We start from the raw sequence: 9,813 nt of genomic DNA, 5'->3' as shown, positions 1-9,813 counted from the left end.
TAACAGCTTACCTGTCCCATCCCATCATCATTCTAGTTATCAACTGCGCCTCTGGCAGAGATAGGGGTGCTAAATGAATCTATTGACATGCTGAAATGTTACATTTCTAGCTAGCCACTGGCATTTTGTTAGCATTCAAGCCCTTTGTTGCTTATTGTTGCGCCGATAGTTTTCTCGTCCAGTGGGCATTGTCTTCACAGTACGAGTCGATGCACTCTGTCTCTATTCTGTGGATGGGCTGTTATTTAGTTGCTATTTGTGTTGTTTATCTCCGTGTCAAGCTAAAGGTCACGGCGTAATCACAGGCCTAAACATCACTCCAGCACATAGACAAAGCAGCTGATCAGCCAGAGGAAAATGTCAGCCAGATATAGAGTGCTGATTGTCCATTAGAACAAGACTGGGGCCAAGTCTGAATAAGATTAGTCAGGACCTCGGGTCCTTCAGCTCCTCTTGACAAGGTCACACAACTTAAAACAAACCCTACAAAATACTGATTTTGAGATAAAAATGACCTTGTATTTGTGTGTATGAGAGACATTCATACTATCCCTTTGTCTTTATGGACCTGGAGTGTGCCCACTCAGTAGTTGGGGAGAGTGACCTTATCATACTTTGTGTTATTTTTCACACCTTTAATCCCTGTTTTTTGACTGTTTGTGAATGTGCAAGCAGCATGAGACTGCATGCACATTCTATGGGTGTTGAGTGGGTGTCTTAATTTTTATTTCTTTATATTCCTCCCCAAAAATACATACCTCCATTTCCTTGGTGCAAGCATGAAATTATGCTTCATGCAGATAAAGTCATCACAGTTTCATCCCAGGGGGGAAAAATAAAATAAAAGCTATTCCTGCAAAGCTAAGTAGACGGTTCATAAGGTAATGAATAAATATAAGCTGCTAAATATTTCAACTGCAGAACACACCTTTAGACGTGGAAGAAAGGCTGCAAAAACCAGATTCTTTTAAACTGCGTAGGGGAAGAAGAGATGAGAGGAAATGAAGGTGTAGGAGCTTCAAACATACAGACAAACAGCTACTGCTTTCTTTTAAGCATATATCTTTGGTTTATTTAACAGATACTCATCTTACTATGTAAAGGGGAACTTTGTTTTATTTCACAGAACTCAAAGATTTTCTCGCAGGGACTTTCATAATGACAGTGTGAGGACAGGGTTCAGGTGTGAAGCTCAATCTTGACCCTTGAAACAACCTGGAGATGGGAAAGACTGCTATGACCGAAGACAGTTGAAAAATAAATCATCCACAGGTAATCTACAGAGTGCTAGTGCTGATGATAATATGTATCTAAATGAGGGAGTGTGCCATTTTGAGAACTATACAAGCATCCATTAAATAAGGGGTAGAAATATGGTAAAATGTATATTGAATAAGGTACAAGGTTGCACAGTGTCATAAATTTGCAGCAGAGAGGAGACCACAAAATGATCCTGCCTGTACACATTATCATGCATCTTCATATCCTCCTCAGATAGACTAACGAGTGAGTCATTGATTGAATGAATGATACATGAGTGAGTTATTTTCTGAATCCATACACTACCTGAATCTAAAAATATCACACATGTAGAAAATATAGCTGGCTGCTCTTGCCTGTTTCCTCAGAAGAGGTGGTGGTGGTATACTGTTGTTATCAGAGAATACAAAAGATAAACATCCTATCAATAATTTTTGTGTCTTTTTTTCTTATCTCTTCTTCCCAGTCTTGGAAAATAAACCCTCATGTAAAGCCTTTATAAACACCACAGCCCTGTTTTTGTGCACAAGCAATATTCTATGGATGTGTGTGTGTGTGTGTGTAGGTGTGTGTTTGTGTGTGTGTGGTCCAGCTACTGCTGGCCTGCTGTGTCTATATATGGTGTCAGGTGGAGTAAGATTTGATAATGCCATGCGGCTCAATGCCATTGATTTACGGCTGTCCTTGCTCAGTGCTATGTGCCCGCTGTGCTCAAACACGGCCATCCTCATCTTGGCCTAACCCGCTCCTTGTCAAATCAATTTTTCAACAGGCCCATACCATTTATGTGTGTGTGTGTGTGTGTGTGTGTGTGTGTGTGTGTGTGTGTGTGTGTGTGTGTGTGTGTGTGTGTGTGTGTGTGTGTGTGTGTGTGTGTGTGTGTGTGTGTGAATATGGAGGCGTATGCAGGTGTATATCCATATACATGCCAATTTTCCAACACCACCCAGTTTTCCCACAAGTCACAAATCACAGCATTAAACATGAAGCCACAGCTGCAAATAGACTAACGAGGAGAACGTGCTCAGATAACCACAGGATATATTGAAAGTATGTTATCCGAGCCGAGTTAACACGTGATGTAAATGAGGGCGAAAGAAGTGCCGGTGTCTGATTCGCCGCGCGGGGGGAATCCATTGGTTTTTACAACTGTAACCATCGATCACAAACGCAACACATCGTTGTGATGTCGTTTGTCTCTTTCCGCTCCACGCGTGACTGGAACCCCTTCGTGGCGCTGAGCTGAATGCCCAGCAGAGAGATGGTGCAGTGTTTACCCTTGCATGGGATATCTATCACCTTTCTCTGTGTGATGTTGGATCAAATAGGCACTGAGACAAACAGTATGTCAAATGTGGTAGTGGATTAAAGCTGGGACTCTGTGAGACTGTTGTTGTGTTACTCACAGCTTGAAGCTGTTTTCCCTCATGGGGAAATGAATTCTCTTAATGATTTTTTGCTCAGTGGCTCTAGGCAACACCATCTGACTTTTTTTCCCCTTTTTTCCCCCACGCTAGAAAAAGGTAGGGCTTTTTTGTCATTGCTGTCATCATTTTCCCAACCTCTGAAGGCAGTTGAAACCCCAAATCTGACAATGGAGTTATAGATCACATTAATGTCTGCCATCAGAGAGAAATTGAGCCTCATTTCAGGGGAGACACTACAGGAAAAAATAATGTTTTTCATGCACCGGTCAATTTTGATATTTTGGGCTATTTTGCTTCTATAAATGTCTTCTTACAGGCTTATGGATAGAAAACATCCAAAAAAAAAACACTATTGGCATCCATCGATTTCTTCTAAATTTACCAAAACAAAGCTTTAAACAAATAATTTCCGACAGATAAGTATTAATATTTTTTAACCCTATTCATCTTTAGCATGTGGCAAATTGTATTGACGTTTTTTTTGTGTGTCCATCATACTCCGAGCCACACAGGGTTTGTAAATATTTCATTAATTCATTCACAATTTCAGGAAAACCTAAGTTAAAAAACAGAGGTGTCTGAGTGAAAACATTTACTCTATTCACCTGTATAATACCTATATCTATCTATCTCCCCTTAACAATATCTAAGCCTAAAATATGAGCTATACTGTGTATTAAAGGAACTAAGTCAACAGAGATGGAATAAAGTGTGGAAAAATCTTCATAGTTCCGGTTTCTATAAGCTCAGGTGTGACAAAAAAAGAGAAAGGTGTGAGATGTAGAGCCGAGGATGAGGAAAAACATGAGAAAACCCTTGCCACATAGTAACATGTGTGGTGGCAGATGCTAAGGTGTGGATTACGGCGAACAGCACCGAACAGATGTGGAACTTTGGCGTGTGAAGCATGTAAACAGGCGCTAAGGTTTTACTCATAAAGCCTTCTGCAAGCCATCGCAGCAAATTTGGTGTTTTTCTTTCCAGCATGCGGAAGTACAATGCTCAACACTAAACTAAAATTTAAGGTGTGAAGTCCAAACTTTTTTTTCTCAAATAAAAATAAATACATTATTTAATGTAGTACACTTCGAAAGCTACTTTTGCAATGTAATTTGAGTATGCACAATTCAAAATAAGGTGTAAATGGAATAATGATTTGTTTTCTGCACCAGAACTGTAGTAAGCAGTATCCGCTTTGGGAGCTAAATTACACGTCGGTGCTTACTTACTTATCTCCAGTCTGTTCTCCTCCTAAACCTTTTTATGGAGGTTTGCGCCTGTCCCCGTGATTTCCCCATTCTCATATCGTTCAATAAGGCTTTTATTTTCCGCCATGCAATTTTTTGTTCTTCCCGATGATGCCAGAGAGCACGAAATTGCTCACTGATATAATCTGCTACAGGATGTGACATTTAATGGTTTAGTGTGCACGTCTGAGTGCATTTGTATTGGAAGTGTGTGCCCATGGGCCCGTGTATAGCTGTGTATATTTAGACAAAGTGTTCCGCATGGGTGTATAGGATGGGAGTAATTTGGTGAGGAGGGATCTCTGTCCGTCCCAATACCTGGACACATACATCTTCAATCTCCTCCATTTCGCCACAGACTGCTGCTGCATCCTAAACTGCTGCATGGCGCTTTATTATATTTGTGCATCCAGTGTATAAGAAAAACAGAGGGTACTTGGCTCCCTAATGGAGTGCTCCGGAGCCAGGCAGGAGTGGCTGCTGGCTTGTTTACCGACCAGCACAAGCCAGCAGCGTACACCGACCACTATTAATCGCAGGCAGCAGAGAGAGGGGAGTGAGAAAGGCAAAGGTAGTTTGGAGAAAGAAGACCAACTTGTTCTTACATCATACGAAATGCTTTATCCAAGAGTAGCGGTAAAAGCTATTATCCTCGAGGTCCTTGCCATTCTGCTCCCAGTCAATCTCTCTTGTCCCCGTCACAGTCTCTTCTCCTGCAGACACTGGTGTTAACAGGCTTTTGGTTCTTTGAGTTTAAAGATGCGTTGTATCGCTCTAAGCAGCCCTCTGCAAAAACTTTTTTCACCGCTGTTACTAAAAGTCAATGGAACCTGTTGCTTTAGCTTGTTGGCTGTACTGTAGAATACAAACAAACACACAATAGTTTACAATTGTTTTTTTCATTATGTTGGGGTCAGCAGAATAAGCTGTCAACTCAATATTGACATTATTTATTATCACGTGCCAAAGTCGACACTGTGTTATATTGATTTAGCAAACAATTGCCTGTTTACACCAACAACAAACATGGAGCAACATTAGCAATAATTCTTGATTCTTCCTGGCAACGCAGTGAATTTAAATCCAATGTTCACTGACAGTGATTATCCACCATTTCTCTGGAGACGGCGGCACATGCAGGTTTCATGTGTGCATTGTTTCAACAATGACCCTCTACAAAAACAAATCATTTTACATCACTGCGATCCTCTTGCGGCTCCCAATATATTAAGGGCAAACCAACGCTGTAGGCAAGGTAATCCTTTTTGGATTTTTTTCAGCGGAAATGTGAGTGTGACAGTGCATGAATATTCCAGCGCAATCCTACTTTTTTCTGCAACACAATACATTATCCATGTCTACTGCCACAGAGCATCATCTAACATCGTTGCTTTGTTTGGCAAAAAGGTTGCTTTTTGGACAAAGTTAGCAGCTAGCCAGCCATGATTCTTTCCCCTGTAACTGTGTATCAGTCTCTCATAACTTGTTACATTACAGTCACTAATTTGCTCACTACATTTTTTTAAGGGAAAAATGACTTTAAAACTGAAGATAGAAAAAATGGGGAATGGAAAGTTATTTTTATGGACCTGAAATAAAATGAATCATGTTCTTTGTTACTTTGCACCTACCTGACAGTTCTGGAGAGATATCCATACACAACCTTAATACATATTATATGATCATGGATCAGGGTTTACAGGGATCTCCATCGATTGAACACAGAAGGAAAATGCTTGGAATTATTGATATGCAGCATAGGTATACAGCATCTCCGTATCTAGAATGCATTTCGAATACATGTAAACATACATTTAAACATGATCAGTTAATAATAACAGAGTTAAGTTACGTTTACAAATATGATCATAAGCAAACATTGCACAGTGAAATAAGTTAATTTGTAGCGTCTTCAGGCGACAAGTCCTATTTGTCCTCTAGTGGCTACAATGTCAATTGACAACGAAAATGAACTCTCTAAAGGAACACAACACCAACAATATCATTTGTGCCATTATCTCTGCAGTGGGGGCTTGAGACACTCGTGTTGTTCTATTGAATCTGTTGTGTTTCTAGTTGATGTATGTGGGGAGCGGGCTTTCCCAAATGGATTAATACCATAACCAGTTCCAGATGGCTGTGACATCTTGTTCCCCTTCCTGTGAACGTTTAAATGCTTTATTGATTGCCGTTGTCTAGGGAACTAAACCTGCAGTACTGTTTATTCCTTTTACTCACACACATCCTCCGCCATTCCCGCATTCTCCAATCCATAAAACCCACAATCCATTTGTCACGGCGCTCTGCCATAATTATGCCGCGAGCCGATTGGACACACCTTTCATCCACTCACACAGGAAAGAGGAAAGAGGGTGAATCCGAAGTGGACGTGATATAAACACTAAGAGACCCATTTTAATCATCAAAGCGCAATGACTGGTGCAAAGCTCTAGGCCTATGACACACAGGATGTTTGGGAGTCTACAAGCGCACCTATAGGTTGTATGTGCAGCAGCGGAACGTGCAAAAGGGTAACTTGACCCACCAGATGGTTCGTTACATAGAACAATCTGAGAAGCCCTTATCAGGTACTCTTTGGAAAAGGGCAGGCCCTTTAAAAAAATACTTTGCAGGTGATTTCAATCTCTTGCCGCAGCGAGTCTGGGAAAGAGTAGAAACCTCTTTTCCATCAAGGAAAGCTTCCTGGGCCAAACTTTGCTCTTCTTTCAATCGAGAATAATCTTGTGTTCTGATATAACTAATGCTATTGCAGCATCCACACTAACCTCTTTAGGATCCGCCATTGTTGTTTTGAAAAATCGCCTCTCCGTGTCTCCACACACCTAAACCACAGCCATAGCTACCAGTAGCTCCTCAGAGGACGCTAATTGGTCCGTGCGCTGGCTTACCGGACAAAAAAAAACACTTTAAAGACTTTTCTTTGGGAAATCATTTTTTGCTGTTTCATGGAATTGTGCAGAGTGGCAGGAGGTGAACACACAGCACCATGAATTTCCCTCCAAACGCAGATGGTGTTAGTTTTTTTTAACAGTTAATTAGATTGAAACAATAAAATGCCCCATCTCGTCTTGAAATGTGATAAAGCACTGTAATGCACTTGAAAAATGAAACATTAACTGCTGACGTGATTTTTGTTTATTTTTTCCTTTTGAAAAGGCGGCTGTGACGGAAAGGTTTAATGAGCTCCGGTAACCAGACATCTCCAGCATAAACAACAGAACACTGAGTTAAAACCGACCAGTCTGATGTGTGTAGAGGTGTGTGTGGTTATTCTGTAGCAGCCTGGTGTCAGCCTAAGATCCAATTTCCACCAAAATGCCAACAGCAGGCTTTTTGCACAGCCTCATTTGAATGAGCATCCCACCTGTTGCCGCCTCTCCGCCCACCTGTGCAACGTGCACAAAAATACCACAAATGGGCAAAACTAATTTCAGGGTCAGGAAAAAACCCGTTGGAGCCTTGTCAGTGCTGATTGTTGCGCCGGCATGAAAATTAGGGCCCTGAGGGCATCAGTTATCTATGTAATTGACACACCTGTAATTTAACATTTCCAGCCTCTGGTTCCCGTTGTGGTTTTCATCATTCACAGATAGGTCTCCAATGTTTTTGATGTCTAGTGTATTCCAATGTGACATGACAGTTCCAGCTAGAATAGTCAATGCTTGTGTGGTACTCGGTATCTGTAAAGTTCATTTCTTTATTAAACATACGCTGCTGTTGCTTGGTAATGTAGTCAAAGCGAAGATTGATGGTGCATTCACATGCTGTTGAGTAGATCAAAGAAACACATTCTGTATTCAGATGAAAGCAAGAACATATTTTCAAATTTACATTATTTTCTTCACAACATCCAGGTTGACTTATTTTCTGTATTCCATTGCAGCTCTTACTTCAAGGAATACATTGACATTGGAAACATGCTGATTTATACCATTTATGCAGCTTATAGGCATGTTGTACGTTGGCTGGCTCACTCAATGTAAATCAGCAATTTTACTGTACGGTCATTGAGTACATTATCCAGGGTAGTGGGCTGCTGCTTTGGCCACTATAGCTAAGATGAAACGATTTCTGGAAATAATACTCGGCCCAGGGCGAAGAAAAATATGCAGTGTAAAAATCAGCTCCCATGTGACACCCACACAGAAAACTTCAAGAACCCTTACAAGTTTAGGTATTGTACATGGAACATGGGAGAATATATTGGTCCTGTAAGAGCAGGTATTCAGGATTATTCCCCTCCTTCCTACCTCAGAGTGCAGTGTCCATGGGAAGTGCCATTGACTGCACTCTCTCATTGTGCTTATTTTATCCCCTTGCGGAGCACAACAAGGCCTGTTTCCCCCACTAAACAAATCAATGTAAGGTGTAAAAAAGTAATGATGTGACGCTGAACTCTAACACCCACAGCTACGGGCTACTAAATCAGCCCCAATGCTGAGCAATTCCCACTGAGTGCATGATTAAGCTGCTCTGACTGAGGAGGGGCTCATGTGGCGTTTGGCTCATAAGTCAGTTCTGTCGAAGCAACATGGAAGCGTTAAAGAAAAGAAGAGCATGGTAAGGCATCTAACTTGGCAATAACCAGCCACAAAAAAAAAAATGACTTGGTACCTTTTGAAATAAACGTGTTCTAAAATAAAGTGCGGCAGTGTGCATTTCTCCACATTCTTTAGGTTGAAACAGTGCAGTGGGATGCTGACATGTGAAACAGCGTACATTACATTACATTACAGTCATTTAGCAGACGCTTTTATCCAACTTACAGTCAGTAGTATATTACATATCATTCACCCATTCACACACTGATGACAGGCTACCATCAAGGTGCCACCATCAGACTCTAACTAACATTCATCATCCCAAGGACACATCGACTGCCAAAGTAACTTTCGTCCAAAGTAACTGTCAAATCCAATAATACTTAACATATACCAGGAGTGGGGTTCGAACCCACGAGGGCTCATGCCCATTGGATCTTAAGTCCAACGCCTTAACCACTCGGCCATCCTGGTCCCCACCCCCGTAGGTGGAATGAAACTGAGTACATTAACTCAAGTTGTATAGTCAAGTGGAATTTTTGCAGTACTTGTGCTTTGCTTAAGTATTTCCCAAACTATGCAACTGCATACTTAGACTTCGCTGCACGCTACAAAGTAACGGTGCATAAAAATATAACTCTGACAGGGTCCACTCTGCAAAACGAGAATTTTTGACACTCCACCAACCCATTGACACTTCTACACTAACTTTAAAATTTGAATGCAGTCATTATGCAGTGAAGGCAATGCCATTTAGAATCATCTTGAAAATAAACGGGGATCTAAGGTGTTCATTCTTGGCAGAGGCTGTAGGTGTCATGTGATTGACAGGAAGAAAGAACGATATAATGTGCCCACTGACAGGAATATACTCAACACAGGCACCGTGGACTCATGATAAAACTGACAGAAACCTTGGCAAAACTAAATCAGGTCTTCATGTTTACTGTGATGGATTACCGAGCACAGGCAATTTTCAATTCTGTGTGTGTGTGTGTGTGTGTGTGTGTGTGTGTGTGTGTGTGTGTGTGTGTGTGTGTGTGTGTGTGTGTGTGTGTGTGTGTGTGTGTGTGTGTGTGTGTGTGTGTGTTACATGAATGAATGACAGCAAATAGAGACACTTAAAAGTAGGAGAATGAGTAAACTGAAGAGTGTGCTCAAATTAAAATTCCATTACCCGCAAATCATTCAAGGTCATGTCAAATCTTTTTCTCTCATTGTCATAACTGTACTTGGAGAATAAGTTTGGTTGTATAATAGACCGTTGTGTTTTATGCATGTATTTTTTCATGGTTTTATATGTCACTTTCTTATACT

The 9,813-nt window shown here is 41.0% G+C and overlaps 1 non-coding gene across 1 annotated transcript; it reads right to left on the bottom strand.

The window, feature by feature from the left end:
• Positions 1-8,887: 8,887 nt before the first annotated feature.
• Positions 8,888-8,970, bottom strand: trnal-uaa (transfer RNA leucine (anticodon UAA)). The gene has a single exon. It is a non-coding gene; the product is annotated as a tRNA-Leu (tRNA).
• Between the last annotated feature and the right edge of the window lie 843 nt (positions 8,971-9,813).

This window comes from Anoplopoma fimbria, chromosome 10 (assembly GCF_027596085.1).
Source record: "Anoplopoma fimbria isolate UVic2021 breed Golden Eagle Sablefish chromosome 10, Afim_UVic_2022, whole genome shotgun sequence".
In the NCBI taxonomy this organism is placed as follows: Eukaryota; Metazoa; Chordata; class Actinopteri; order Perciformes; family Anoplopomatidae; genus Anoplopoma; species Anoplopoma fimbria.
This window is presented reverse-complemented; position numbering and strand designations above follow the sequence as displayed.